Source organism: Ceratotherium simum, chromosome 32 (genome assembly GCF_057802395.1).
Source record: "Ceratotherium simum simum isolate JZ-2026a chromosome 32, ASM5780239v1, whole genome shotgun sequence".
Lineage (NCBI taxonomy): Eukaryota > Metazoa > Chordata > Mammalia > Perissodactyla > Rhinocerotidae > Ceratotherium > Ceratotherium simum.
This window is the reverse complement of record NC_141931.1, coordinates 2876325-2890910: the sequence shown is the minus strand read 5'-3', so window position 1 is coordinate 2890910 and position 14586 is coordinate 2876325. Positions and strand designations below refer to the sequence as shown.

The window sequence follows — 14586 nt, the reverse complement described above, 5'->3', positions numbered from 1 at the left end:
ATAATAGAAGGAAAAAGAGAACTTTTCTCCATTCCACTTTCCTGATAGAGAAAGTGAATTCCAAACCCCAGACTGCTACTTTGAAAGTTATGAGAAAAATAAATATTTTTGTGTCTGCAAATAATTCTTTCTTGCTACAAGAAAACTATGTCTATTAATAAAATAAAAAGCTTGCACATCCATTACTTTCTGAAGGAAAGTCCTAAAGAACAGCAATGCCCAAAACAAGAATGCAAGATGAAGACAACAGGATCGTGCCCAAGAAGAGTGTTGTGAGTTTTTTTTCTCTTTTGCCCAATGTCTACCACTGCTAACTAATCTTAGATTTTTGAGCACTTTGAGCCACTACCTAATTTTCTGTTACCATTTTTTTTTAAATGCCACAGGATGTGGCCTTGTTCTCTTCTGAACACCCATAGCTTTGTCTTAGTACATAATTTATGACAATTATCACGTTCTGCCTCGACTTAGGGTCCTGGTCTTTGTCGCTCTGCTCTGGACCCCCACCCTGGCCACCTTTCCGCCCCACCCCATGGGCCAGAATGTCTCAGTCCCAACCAGTCTCGGGGCCTCTGAGAATCTTCTGTACCTAGAAGGGGCTTTGGTGCTCAAGGGAAGTGGATGAGAAGGGAAGCATGTGTGGTAAAGGAAATGATAAAGGGAAAGAAAGTGAAGAGTGGCTATTTGACATCTAATCTTTTCCCAGGTATAGATCAAAACTAAGCTTTCTTGTCATTACAGCCTAAAAAGATGACAGAGTTACTGACTACCCTGAATTTTATTTACACACCAGGTGACACCAGGGCCCGCTAATCATTTCATTCCATTCTCTTCTTTACTCAGACCCTTCAGAAGCAAAGGAGTGTGGAGCGAGGCAAACGCACTGAGAGGATGTTGCTGCTTGCCTTTTGTACAAGAGCTGGAAACCCCTCCACTCAAACCCTGCTTCCCAGAGCCCACGGCTGATGAGCTCCTGTCCCACAGCAGTTTCCTGTGGGGTTAATTCAGCATTCGTAGTGACTCAGGACATTTACAATGGGCTGGAGGCCTTCGTATAAAGCATCTTGTCGTTTTTATTGCCTCTCTTTAAAGAAGTATTTGCACAACAATTTTTATTTTAGTAATAGATATATTTTTATTGTAGCAAGAAAGGATTATTTGCAGACACTGAAGTGTTTATTTTTCCCATAACCCTCAAAGTATTGGCATCTGGTTGGGAATTCACTTTCCCTATCAGGAAAGTGGGATAGAGAGAATTCCCCAAACGTGACCCATGAAGATAAACAAGCTGGTCCGGGAGCGTGCTTTTAGCACTGCTGGTCATGCTAGCATCTTTGTCTTGCCAGAGCAGAAAGGGCACATTCTGGCCTTCCGTACGTTACCCTCTCTCATTACCATGCTTCCCTCCTAAAGGAGCCCAGGATGCCCATGTATACTGAGTCAGGAAAGAATTAGAAAGACTGTAGCTAAAAAATCTCCCAAATTGATGAAAAAAGATAAAGCAAATCGAAATGAATCAAAAAGCCAAGCATATCACTGTTAAATCAGACTTTTAAATATGCTACTGATATCAGAAGGGTTTTAGTGCAATTGTCTCCTTAAATCTGTCAGGCAAATCATTAATCATTTGATGTGAAATTTATACAGATTGTTGAATAAATGAGCGGCACTAGGCCCACACAGTGGAGAATCGAAAGGAAAAGGGGGAGAGATGAGAGAAAGGAGAGAAAAGAAAAAGGGAAATCTCCTCTTTGTAAGCTACTCAAAAAGCGAATCCAGTAGTGTGGTTATTTCAAGCCTCAGTCTTTGGATTCTTGCCTACCTAAATGGCAAGTACTCTTAAGAGCTTGAAAAAGCTTGCCAGGCCCAAAGATAGAACTTACTTACTCTAGTATCAAGCAGCTTTTAATAGATTTAAACTCAGGGCAGATATGAGTGTGGCATAACTTCAGGGCTTATGGCATCCTCTTGGTGTCATTTGATGAGCTGCCAGCTTTCCCCTGTCGTCACTGGGCACCAGTGAGCACAGTCCAGGTGCAGAACGGTGTTGAGAGGAGATGATGGTTCTGCTTTAATGGAACTTTATGAGTGTGACTTTACAGTTTTTAGTTCATGTGGCTACCAGGTAAGATGGTTTCCCTCCTGCCTCCTAACACAGCCTTACCAATCCAGTTTTAGGGACACTGCATTCTGCTTTCTCTTGCTGTTAGCCTAAGAGTAGAGTGAGAGAAAGCCGGCAACCCAGACACATACAGACAAGCAGATCAAGAAAGCCAGAGAAAGAGAAGTCTATCAGAGAAAAACACTCCTTGGAACACGCTGTTCTTACACATCTTCTATTAACTGGTGATCTTCTATAGTTAACACTGTCAGTTGGGTAAACCTTCAGCGAAGTCCTGAACCAGTCCTCCTGGATCTGCTTTGCCTTATGATTATGTTGTTCAAATGTTCCCAGGTCACTCAGTAAATTATTCACCAAAATTTTATTGAGCATCCACGCACTCAGGTCAAAACACTGTATAAAATACTACAGGGACCACAAGAATGGATGAGATGTGGTCCCTGCCATCAAACAGCATATTCTCACCAAACTTACTGTTTCTCCCCTAGCAGGAATTCTTAAATCACTGCTCCCTGCAGTCAGAGTCCACCTGTATTATTTTCGTGTGCAATTTGAGCCTCTTGCTGTCATCTCAGTCAGCATGAGTGTTAAGCCACTACCAACCTTCTTTATCCACCCACCAACCCCTAGATGTGTTTCCCTTCCAGATCCCCAGGCCATCGTTCTCAGCTCCCACACTCAAGGCTTCAATGACAATGGCCTCCTCACATGTCTCCAGACCTCAGGCTCCATCAGTTATCCTGCATAGCCCTAGCAGATTCATTTTGCAAAAATTCCAAAGCCATCTTATCTCCCTCTTGAAGAACTCACCTAAACTCTCTGGCCCCTGCAAAATCAAGTCTGAATTCCTCTGTGGGCACTCAGAATGGGACCCATTCATGGCACTGGTGTAAAATTAAGAGATGTGGCATAACAAAAATAATTCAGCCAGCGGAGTTCTCGACCAGGTCTGAATGTGTTAAGCAGGAATCACATTTGAACTGGCCTCACCTGTGGTATTTTGGGCTGCATTAATTTTTGTGAGTGGCAGCCCACCTTTGTGCATATAAATTGGGTAATTACACTAGTAAATTGGAATTTTTGCATTTACAATCAGCACCTGTAAATAACAGGAGGCCAGGCAAAGAGGGCCAATTGAAACTTTGGCCCTTAATATTTGAAAGCAGCATTTTGCAGACAGCTTGAAGACTGAGAGGTGTGAAGAGACCTCACAGGAAAAGAGTGGGAATAAAAAAGAGTACCTAACCGTTTTGTTTGCACATTATTTTCTATTTAAAGATAATGATGTGCTGCAGAAAAATTGAAACACAAAAATTATATATTTGGTTGCCTCATCTCAACTTCCAGCAGAGTAACAATTGTCACAAAATTACCGTACTTGTGTTGGACATAATTTGTTAGAAGTTGATGGCCTGAAAGCTCACGTGTACTGAGACCTGAGACCAGCATGTCTCTCCGTAGAGTAGAGCGAATCGAGCTCTCTGTCTTTCTGGAAAGAGGATGGACGGTAAACAGACTTCGTTGAGGATCAGCTTTGCCAATGAACCACAATTTGTAAAATGTTGTTAACTGATATATAGAAATCTCTTTGCGTTGATCTGGAGTAAATCGGTTAATCTCCCAAAGCCTCGTTTCTGCCATGAGGAAATTGACTATGTGAGAAGTGAAACTAACATTGTAGGAAAGCCTACAACGCACCGGGCCATTTACCTATGTTGTGTCATTGTATCTTAACAACACTGCAAGCTAGGTATTGTTGTCCCTGTTTTACAAATTTAGGAAACTAAAGGAGGTTAAATAACCTATCCAAATCCCTTGGCTGGCGAGTGGTATAACTAGGGCTCAAAACCAGTTGGTGTAGGTAGGTGATTCTTAACCAGAGCTAGAAGGAAGCCTCTTCCTCTTCAGACTCCTCTCCTAGGCTGGACGCCTGGTGGGTAGGGAGACAAAACAGCATGGCCGCTGTGGCTGCTGGGAACAGGTCACATTCCTCAATGATGTTAATGCACAAAACAAGACTAAAACCCTGGTCTAGCTTCAAAACTCTGTCACTATGTGTCTCACAGCCATCTTTGAGGTCTTTTCCAACAATAAAACATTTACAATTTTTTAATCAGTGGTCACGAAGCTTAGGTCAAGCAGCACCTTTGAACTTGGTGTATGAATCTCTAATGTTATTTTCAAAACCAATGTAATATTTGAACCACTCACAGTGATGTCACAGGACTTGAGAGACAGTAGAAATGACTTCCTTGAACAAGTTTCCCCTAGTGATCCTGACAGCATGCCTCTCCACATGATTCTCTTTTTTGGATTAAGGCACCACCAACGTTTGCTAAAACGTAAATTAAATCTGGGAGCTAAGGCTCAACCATTAACATCCTTCACAACCCCTGCACTTGTACTTCTACACACACACACACACACACACACACACACAGACATGCATGCGCGTGTGCACGCGTAGTCCATGGCAACTAGATTTAGTTTATCAGATTATTCCTAGCCTAGTGCACAGTCTGAGGGGTGCACGCAAGAAAGCAAGTCGGTTTTCTGTAGGCAAGAAAGCAAGTCAGTTTTGATGGAAAATGAGATCAGAACAGATGCAGAGCCTGGGGCACTTCCTGAGGAGCCATCAGGGTGGGGGCCGCTGAGCAGACAAGAATGAGAGGGGGAGAGACCCAGAGCCAGGGGTCCTGAGAGGAGAGAGCAAACTTTCCTACCTCCCACCCTTTCCCAGAGCTGCCTCTGAGGAAGCTCTGGTCACCAGTGCTATGACTTGACGGATTTGGCTTTCAAGAGTTAGGCTTTGAGAATCCATCCTCTATACAACCCGTTCCTTGCCATGAAAGAAAGAGACGTGATCACGGCAATGCCTACGCAATGGCTGTGCAGGACAGGAGGACACAGACACTCTCTTGGTGACTTGTGATCCAATTGCTCGGAAAGTTTACTCAGACGCTCTTCTGGCTCCACGTGTGAGCGGGGCTGAGTGTGTTTATGCGAATATCCAAGTTCCGACTCAGCCATGGTTTATAAGTGAAATCCTCATCAACAATATTGAAGAATAAAATGTGGCCCTGATGGGGGATCTTTGACCGACTATTTATTGGAATAGCAAATGCTACATATTAAACAAACAAGCGGCTACTTGCAGGCTTTGAAGTTATCTTTTATTACAATAGCAACACTTATGTTCTGCACAACACACACTCCCAAGGAAAATAAAGGAAGCCATAGGCCAATAAGGTACTTCAGAGCTCGAGAAAATTACCAGAAGAGATGCCATAAATATAACTCGGCAGTCAAGTGAGACACAGTTAAACGATGACAGTGATAGCAGCAAACTCGGCCCCACACCTTCTGGTGCTGGGCACTTGTTGACTCTGTGAACTCTCCAACAACTGTAGGAGGTAGTACTCACATTATCCTCATTTTACGGACGAAGACATTCAGTTACCGGAACACGAAGTCAGCCGTCCATGGTTACACGTTGAGTGAAAGGTGGAACCGAGATTCAAACCCAGGCAGCTGGCTCTGTGTCCTTACCCTTTTGAGGTCCTTGAGGCCCAAGCGACATGCGGCCAATTGGGGCTAAGTCCTCTCTCAGGGGTCTTCCAGCCCTGCTGCTCCACAGGAGAACATCTATCCCAGCAGGGGCCCGACAGAGGTATAAAACTAGAAGATAATGCAAATGGCGCATATTTGTTATTGTATGCCAAATAAAGGTGTTGAAAACCCCTGGCGGATGTAATTTTTCACTTTTCTTCCACTTGTTAGGCATTTACAGCAAAGGGCTCTTAAATGGTGGGCTTACAGATGATGGAAACCCTATTTGTCATAAACAGCCCAAATAAACAACAAAAAGGGACACAAAATAGACAAAAACTAATGAATAGCTTTAAGGTTTCTCTCTGGGAAGCGAATTTTGATATATGCAAGATTTCTGTTACCTCTGGCATAATCAACAAGAGATCTCCTTCTTCCCCAGAGATCGGAAATGAGGACTGAAAACACCAGCTGTCTTGGGAGAGGTTTTTCGCTAGGCATCTATTTTCCTATAAAAATGAGCTACTGTCGCCTTAAAGAAGTAATATTGCCCCTGAATGTCCACGACAGGCTTTCTGAGATGGGTCAGGCAGATAGTCACTTAATCCCGGCCTCAATACACGTTATTCATGTGGAACTGTAGATACAGCATGAGGTGGGAAGGATGAAAGGAAGCTATTTGAAGTGAGGGGTCTAAACAGTATCTCAAAACTAACTTCAAATAATAAAAATACTATCTTCCTTTTCAATCAGGAAGTACTACTTTCTAAAGAGGTTTTGGGATAATGATCTTGTCTTTGAATATATGTAAAGTTTATGCTCAAAAAGACCATGACATTTAGTTACTGTGTTACTGCTAAATTGAATCCAGTTTTGACAATAGCCATTGCTGGCATAGTAGCCTTTCCATAAACCATTAATACTGCCCTAGGATTCCGTGGCCTAAAAGGATTTCATCCTTTGTTCTTTTAAGTACTGGCACTTTGCCATCTCTTCTCTCTCAAACTCCACATTCACCTGTCTGTCTGGTGATGGGCTTCCTCATATTCTTCTCGTTCCTCCATACTGACACGCCCAGTCCTATGGCAAGTTTTTTTAATCGATTCTCAAATGATCTTTAAGTTGGCTTCTAAAATGAGATCCCGGGGCCCTACGTGTGACCTCCAACTCTTACAGCTCTGTATGAACTTTTAAACATCTTGGAAAAATATGTGTGTGTGTGTGCACGTGTGTACATGCACACATGCCAGTGTATGTGTGTGTGTGTGAAAACTGATTCAAGCATCACCCAGAGGCCTTGCATTCCCCGGGTCCCCAGCAGCCTCAGGGCATGTTTCCTATCAAGGATTTATTTTCCTCTAAGACATGATCTTTCTGGCCCCTGAAAGAGGTTCTATTCCATTTGACACCTGTTAGAAGCTCCTTGAGATCTGATTGATCAGGTGGTCTCTGAACACAGTCTTCGATGCACACTATCCATATAGAAAATAAGATCAGGGCTGAGAAAATCCAGTTTTTGAGATAGGTGAGCAAGAGACAAGTTGTCATTCTTGTTTGACCTTGGGCAATTCACTTAACCTGTGTCTTCACTCTTTAGATAATACAGGGAAATAATTCCTGCCCCCTTCCTACCTCATTAGAGCTTTGTGTGGGCACATATATAATGCTTTTGGAGTTCCTCTATATATTTGCCTTGGAAATGTAACAATTATTGGTATTATCATGATTCAACACTTACCAGTGGCCCTGAGTGAGATGGACGTTCTCTGGCTGACATACAAATAATAACAGATCCAATTTACTGCAGCTTCATCAAGTTACAGCCTGATGATAAGTAGAAATCCAGAAGTCACACACAAGCTGGCCTCAGGTAAACCATGGACCTACCTCTATTTTTAGTTAATAGAGCTCGGCTGAAATGTGTCACCAAGTGCAAACCTCTCATAAACTTTCTCACCCGTGGCTCAGTCTTGATCACATGCAATAGCAGTACAGAGTAGGAAGGTCACATTGAGCCATGTTAAGTTATAAAAGAGAAAGCGAGCCCAGGTGCTGGATCCAATAGCCATACCAACCGGAAAGCCATTGCCCTCTCTGGGCAGTAATCTATCCAACTGTCTCCTCGGCATTCTCAGCGGGAGGCTTCCCCAGCTGCTTGAAGTTAACCTGATGAAGACTGAGCTCACCCTTTCTGCTAAGCACCCCACTTTCCCCACAGAGGCACATACTCACTTTGAGGCAATTAGTGGCAATTTCACTTTTCCTGCAAATTGTCTCAATTTGGTTGTTTCATCCTTCTTGCCACAGCCAAGCTCCTGCTTATTGACTCTGCTGTGTCTTCACAGAATCTCATTTTCATCCCTTTCACTAGCGTCCAAATGCCAATATGCTGATTCTTCTTGCTGTGACAAATACAGTGTCTTTTCAGCAGTCTCTTCAGGTCTCAGTCTCCTGAGAAAACAGCTCTGTCCCCTCCCAGCCTTCTCATAATATTGCACGCTAAGATCACCCCCCTCCCCTTCAGTCCCCTCACAAGCTCATCCTGGACATCTTTCATGTCAGGTCTGAAATGGCGTCTTTTCTTAAATTCTGCTTCACCGGTTTCCTGCCTATCTGTGTGTCTCTGGGCAGCCCCTGGGTGAGCAGGACAAATCCCTCTGCCCCGGCAGGCTGTCGCCAAGCTTAATTTTAGCACTCCGCAAATGAGAGTAAATCCCGCTAATCAGATCAAAGCATTCATTCCTGCGTGCTGGCCGGACTGGGGACGATTCTTCAGGACATAGCAAACAACCTCGAAAATGTCTTATGAGTCAGCTCAGGAGCACTCAGGCGTGCGAAATCAGACGACAAGTTCACACGTTCAAACATAATGATGCGGGAGGATCATTTAACATGAAAGTCAGGCTTCCACTCTGGCTGCCATGTCAGCTGGGCTGAAGGACAGACTGCTACAGAGATGCCTTTCTGGAGAGTGTCACATTTAGAACATCCCAAAACACCCCCACTTAGGCAAATATGGCCTCTGTCTTATTAGTAAATTGGGTGTTCTTTCAATAAAGAAGCCCAGCGTCTCCAAAGACCAGAATGCCTGCTGCCTGTGACTACAGGAATTTCCTTCTCAAGCTTTTGGATTGAAAAGCAATCAATTGAATTTTTCTGTAAATATTATAAATCTTACTTCTTTCTGTTTCATACATGCCCACTAAACTCTTAAGCAAAGAAATGATTCCTGATTTGTGTTATCTTTTTATTGGCCTATTTTGCTATTAAAAAATGGTGGAAGAGACCTCTCCTTGCCTCTTCCCAACGGCGTTTGGGAGAGTAATGTGTACACACAGTCAAGTCCTGTCTATTCTCTCAGAGCATCTCTGGTATCCCAAGAATTTAAATGTTAGAGTTGTTGACAAGAGGGCTGACATTTTCCATCTGAAGCCTGGAAGGAGATCAGTCCTGTGAAACAGGCAGGCTGATCTTGAAATCAAGTTCATTGGAGGATGATTAAGGGAAAGTCTCAGATGCCAAGTGTTATCAGGTAACAGAGGCAACTGCAAGACCCAATATGGGCAGTTAAAAAATCAGAGAAGTTATTTTTTGTTCTTTATTTCACATTCTCTTCCTTCATGTGGAAATGTGGAGAAGGCAGATCATTTGCATTTCTTCCCACCTTACCATCCTACATACTTTATCTTCCTATACATTAATTTTATTGCAAAAATATTCTAAAGCTCCAAATTAACTACAATTTGATTAAAGTCACGTAAATGATGAAACACACGAGACTATGAGATCCGGGAAGGCAGGGCCACCAAGTTCCAGCACTCTGCACTGTGCCCAGCGCACCACAGGTACCCACTGGGTGTGTGGGCAGTAAATGAACAAACAAAGGCATTGAAGAAACCCACTTCACAAGCTTGGGTTACAAATTAGAGGTGACTGTTCTGGGCACAGAGTAGGTATTCAACACTTTCTCCTTCCTTTCCCTCCCCAAAATAGCTAGAAAATCTCTCCCTATTCCAGACCACCAATAAGTGTTTACACATAGCAGGTCAAGAATGTTCAGTTCATTACTCCACCAGTCCACCAAAAATATCCAGGTCAGCAAGCAAGGCCCAAAATGCCCATGAGAAGAGTCTAAACTCAGATTACACCATCAGATACTGGTCCACACGGCCTTAGCTCCAGAGCCCCCCAAGATGGTCTTGGCAAATACCTCCCTGCAGAAAGGATGTGTTCAAGAGAAGACTCCCTCCCTAAATAGTGACTGGTCAAAGCTAGCCGCAAAGGAGACTCAGTCTCCTTTCCCAGGGCTGCCCTTGACTGCCCTCACTGCCTCGTGTTCCAGAGAGAAGTCTGAAGAAGGAGTCTGGTTCTGGTTTACTTGGTCAGCAACAAAAGCTGAGAAAGAGAGGGATAGTGGATAATTCCAGATTTCACTACACTTTTTATTTTATCTGTAAACTGACATCTTCCTGAGATGGTTTGAGTATAATTCTTACCAAAGATACGGCAACGAACTTCAGACCTCTTGAATTCTTTCAATCCCCAGAAGTCTTTGAACAACTTTTTAAAATATTCACATGTTGACCTAAAAGAAAAAAAATATGTGAAGGACCTACTTCATTCCTCCACTGAGAAGCTTTCCCATTTGGTAGGACAGAGATTATTATCTTGCATGCATGGATATAGTCTGGCCAAAGGAAGCCGTGATTGAATAAACTTTCACATCAAACTTCTTAGAACAATTCCTACCAATCACTCATCATTTTCCTCAAATAAAATGACAAGACTAACTGTAAGTTTTGTATAAGTAAATGTGTGATAATTCATTAAAGAGTAAACATGAAAGATCAGAATTTTTTAACATAACTTTGGATCAGTATATGCGCTAAGAATTAAAGAGAAATGAAACTATTATATAACAACTTTATTTTTTCCATTTAAAGTCTCATTGATGGATTATATTTGTAATCCATATTCTCATATATGTACATAATTCACTTTATATACATATATGTGAAAATTCATAATTGAAACTTCATCATCAAGTTCAAATATCATAAACTATACGTAACATCCCTCTAAAGAGCCTATTCTGACACCAACTGCTATATTGCAATTCAATTCTGGCACTAACTCCCTGGAGTTGGCACAGACTCACAAGTTAAAGGGACAGTACACAAGACTTCTCTCACTTCAGATGCCGACCACAAATGTTATCCCCAGGCCACTTGCACTTTCGTCCAACTAGGTACAAATCCAGGGGTTTCCACGACCACCTTCAGGTTTGATAATTCACTAGAACAATTCACAGAACTCAGAAAAGCACTGTACTTACAATTACAGTTTTATCATAAAGGATACAAACCAGGACCAGGCAAACAAAGAACCGCATAGGGCAGGATCTGAGAGGGTCTTGAATGTGGAGCTTCCATGGAATTTGGGTGTGTCACCCTCTCAGCACATTGATGTGTTCACCAACTAGTAAGATTCACTGAGCCTCAGTGTCTACAGTTTTTTTTGAGGTTTCATTAAAGAGGCAGGGTTGATAGCTCAATCTCTAGCTTCCCTTCTCCCACTGGAGTTCAGGTTGCCTCAAAGCTTCAGCCCTCTAATCACATGGTTTGTCTCTCTGGTGACCGCCCCTCATCCTGAGCCATCTCATTAGCATAAACTTGGGTGTGATCCAAGGGAGTGGTGAATAACAAAGATACTCCCAAGTTTTGGGAAATTCCAAGGGTTTTAGAAGCTCTGTGTCAGGAACCAGGACAAAGACTAGACAAATTCTTTATTATGTAGCAGAGCCCAATGACACAAGACTGAATGCAGTCAGGTAAAGTAATTCTAAACATAGCCAGCCTATTTTGGTCCAGGTACATGGTTTTCTTATGGTCTGGTTTAAAACCAGTGTTAATTTTAGAGCATCTAAAAGGATGAAATGACTTACTTACCTCCAAGCTGTCCTTCACAATTATTGATTCTCTCAGCTCTATCTTTAAAATTTACTTTATCTAATTAAGACTCCTAAAAAGCTACATGTGAGGAGAAACCTGGCAGCCATAACCATAAACAAGTAATTCAATTTAACCTCACCAATAATGGGACAACAGACACCACATGCCTGCTTATATGATGCACTGAGAAGGATACAACATCACTTCTGTAGTATTACTACCAAATATTTAGAACCTAAATCTATTCGTGAGGAAACGTCAGATAAACGGACTTGGAAGGATATTTTACCAAATAACTATCCTGAACTCTTCAAAAATGGCAAGGTCATGAAAAACAGACAGACTGAGGAACAGTTCCAGAAAAAGGAGACTAAAGATACATGACAGCTAAATGGAATTCTTTACTCCGAGTCGAATCCAGGATAGAAAAAAGTAGTCCCATAAAGGACATTATCAGGTCAATTGATACAATCTGTATCTGGACCGTGGATCAAATAATATTATTATGTCAGTGTTGTATTTCCTAGTTTTGATACTCACATTGTTACAGAGATGCACACACGTAAGAGAATTTCCCTGTTCTTAGCAGACATACACTGATATATTCAGGAGTCACCATGACATGTCTGTACCTCACTCTCAGATGGTCCCCCTGAGAGATAGAAGGGGAGGATGGTAAATCATAAAGCCAATGTAACAAAATGTAAGCAATAAATGACATTATTGGTAAAGGGTATACAGGAGTTCTTTGGACCATATTTACAACTTTTAATTAAGCTTAAAATTATATCAGAATAAAAAACTAAAAAAAAAGCCATTCATGCAGAGGGAAGAAATGTTTAATATTGCAAAGAAAATACATACCTGGGGTAAAAGAAACACAGACAGAGGTGCTGTAGTTTTGGTACCTGCTCCTTGTTCTAACTTTGGAGATCTTGATAAAAAGATGTTTTCATTTATTATTTTCATTCTTAAGATTTTTTGGAACATTTTTCTCAACTTGAATCTCTGTTTTCCCCATTCTCACTGAATGAGGAAATTTCTTTTTTTTTTTCTTTTCTCCTTTTTTTTGGCATTTAGCATGTGCAGAGTGCTATGCTTTGCACTGTAGGAAACACAACATTGAACAAAATGTGTTTCCTACTCAACGAGCTTACAGTTTTGTAGGGTTGACAGGCCTTCTCATATTTAACTGCTTGCAAGCGATGAGAACTGAAAAACTAAAAGTGATCCAAATACTCTACGAGCACACTAGTCTGAGGTCCTGCTGAGTTGAGAGATGAGAGGACTTGGTCAGGGGAGAAGAAGGCAGAAAGCCATCCCAAGGCATCTGGTCTCACCTGGCCCTGGGCAGTCCTGACAAACCCTGTCACCACCCTTTACTACAAAAGAGTGTTCACATCACTTCTACAATATTTCTTTTGAACCAGGTGTTGATGACAAAGTTGAAAGGAAGTTTCATTATCATTTCCTCTTCTATTTTTCCACCTATGCCCTTCTTTCCTCTCCGTCCCCCAGTGTCTTAACTCAGTGATTCACGCCGAATTATTCAATCAACAGCCAGTGGGCAAGAATTGGAATTTACCTTCGACCTCTAATGAGCCTGGGCAGCACAATCCACATTTCAGTTTGGCCAGAATCATAAGCAAAGATAAGCAAATCCTGGCTCAGGTAAGAATAAAATTTGGTTAATGACCTTTTGATGGAATCAACAGAAGGTGCTTTTTGACTGGTTTGGTGGCAGAAATTTTCACACACTAAAAGTGAACACCATCTGCTGTCTTTCCTTACACCAAAACAGAGACATTGGAAATGAACTGAGAAGTCAGAGGTGGTCAGAATAATTCTTGATGTATACGTTTTAATGCTACAAAAATCTGATCCCTCGAAAAATGTTGCGTTAGTTATAACAAGTTTAGATAGGAGACTCCAAATGGATTTCTACAATATATAGTTTACAAACCTACCCTAATCCTTACCCTTTCTCTCTTTTAGAAGCCACAGAGAAGCAGTAAATGTCTGTGACATATCAAAGGAGCCCTTGTTCCTCCTGTTCTAAGAGCTTGAAGGTCCACATGTTTTTCCATAGCAGGTGTGACCATTAGAAATCATGGTGTCTCTGTATGACTTTTCCACATCCATTGAGATAGCTTCGACCAACTGAAATATATTACTTTAAAAAATATAAAAGAAGTAGAAGTAGCACCTTTATTTTGTCAAGATGGATGAAATCAGACTCCTTCTTGCATTTAGTACAATCATGACACAAAAGGAACAATTTCAGCTTCACTACACTGTAGAAAGATTTATGTCTGGAAAGCATTCTTCCCTCCCTTGGGCAAGAACATTTGGCGTTACTAACAAAAATGCCGTGACTGACTATTTCTTGGCCAGAATGTTTTATAATACTATTGGTCTGGTCCGATCAATTGGGGAAAAAAAAGCAGTTTGGTTTAATTTTATCTACAGATATAGATATTGATATATATGTAGAGAGAGACAGAGAAGATTTTTGTAATTAACTCATGTATTTTAGGCTTACATGCACATTATTATACATTTCACCACCCTATGCTTTGAGTAATTAAAAATGACAATTTCTGATCATAAATATTTGCAGTTCCAGTTTAGTTCAGGGCACTTGGGAATTGCGCATTTACAACCATTCAAGAAAGACCTCAAAGTTAATATCAACAGTGTGACTCTGTGTTTATTTGTAGTTAAGATGACCATAAAAATTGAGGTGAGATATTAATCACACCACTTTCAACTCGCTGCAAATTCAGTTATAGCATAGTCAAACATTCGAGAGATTAGGCTGGCCGCACGTAGGCCTAAATGTGTTCTGCTTCACGGGAGACTTCAAAGGATAACCATTATCTGCTCTCTTAACTGGCTTGGAACCCCCTTTCAACGGTCCTCGCTTTCCCTTTCTTTATCTAAAGCCAGATGGCAAAGGGAGAT

The 14586-nt window shown here is 41.6% G+C and overlaps 1 long non-coding RNA gene across 1 annotated transcript; it reads right to left on the bottom strand.

The window, feature by feature from the left end:
• Positions 1-5281: 5281 nt before the first annotated feature.
• LOC147912940 (uncharacterized) lies at positions 5282-11209 on the bottom strand. Its single transcript, XR_015549377.1, has 5 exons — positions 11037-11209; positions 10168-10256; positions 7904-8073; positions 7410-7495; positions 5282-5800 (listed from the first exon to the last, which is right to left on the bottom strand). It is a non-coding gene; the product is annotated as an uncharacterized LOC147912940 (long non-coding RNA).
• Between the last annotated feature and the right edge of the window lie 3377 nt (positions 11210-14586).